The sequence below is a fragment of the Myotis lucifugus genome, unplaced genomic scaffold (genome assembly GCF_000147115.1).
Source record: "Myotis lucifugus unplaced genomic scaffold, Myoluc2.0 scaffold_37, whole genome shotgun sequence".
NCBI lineage: Eukaryota > Metazoa > Chordata > Mammalia > Chiroptera > Vespertilionidae > Myotis > Myotis lucifugus.
This window is the reverse complement of record NW_005871085.1, coordinates 387,457-387,985: the sequence shown is the minus strand read 5'-3', so window position 1 is coordinate 387,985 and position 529 is coordinate 387,457. Positions and strand designations below refer to the sequence as shown.

The 529-nt window shown below is 44.0% G+C and overlaps 1 pseudogene; it reads left to right on the top strand.

Annotated features, from left to right (window-relative positions):
• Window positions 1-220: 220 nt before the first annotated feature.
• Window positions 221-529, top strand: LOC102441285 (annotated as a pseudogene).

Here is a 529-nt window from a genome sequence, read left to right as displayed (position 1 = left end):
GGGAACACAGAAGGGAGTGTAATGCTAAATGATGATGGAAGGTAGGTAAGGGGAGGCCATTTAAGGAGTTGGCTCTTTATCCCAGGAGCAATGGGAAGTCAGTATAGGGTTTTGAATGGGAGTGACATGGTAAGACGGGAGAAGGGCGAGCTATGCAGTAAGATCAGTTAGGAGTTCCTGCAGGAGTCCAGATGAGAGGTACTAATAGGGTGTTTGAAACATGGGGGTCAATGATGTGGACCAGCAACTCACTACCAACAGGTAGAAGAGTCCCTGGACCTCATCAGACTCAGCTTGGATGAGCGGATTTATGTGAAAATGAGAAATGACAGAGAGCCTTGAGGTAGATCACCTGCTTATGGTCAACATTTAAATATGGTATTAGAAGATATGGAAGAAACTGTGACTACTACAGAAATTGATGAAGAAACATATGAAGAGATATAAAAATCAACAAAATGGCATGTTCCAATGCTCTTTGTGGGGGGATGGTGTTGTACTAGTTGCCCCTCCATTGAGAGTTGGCTGA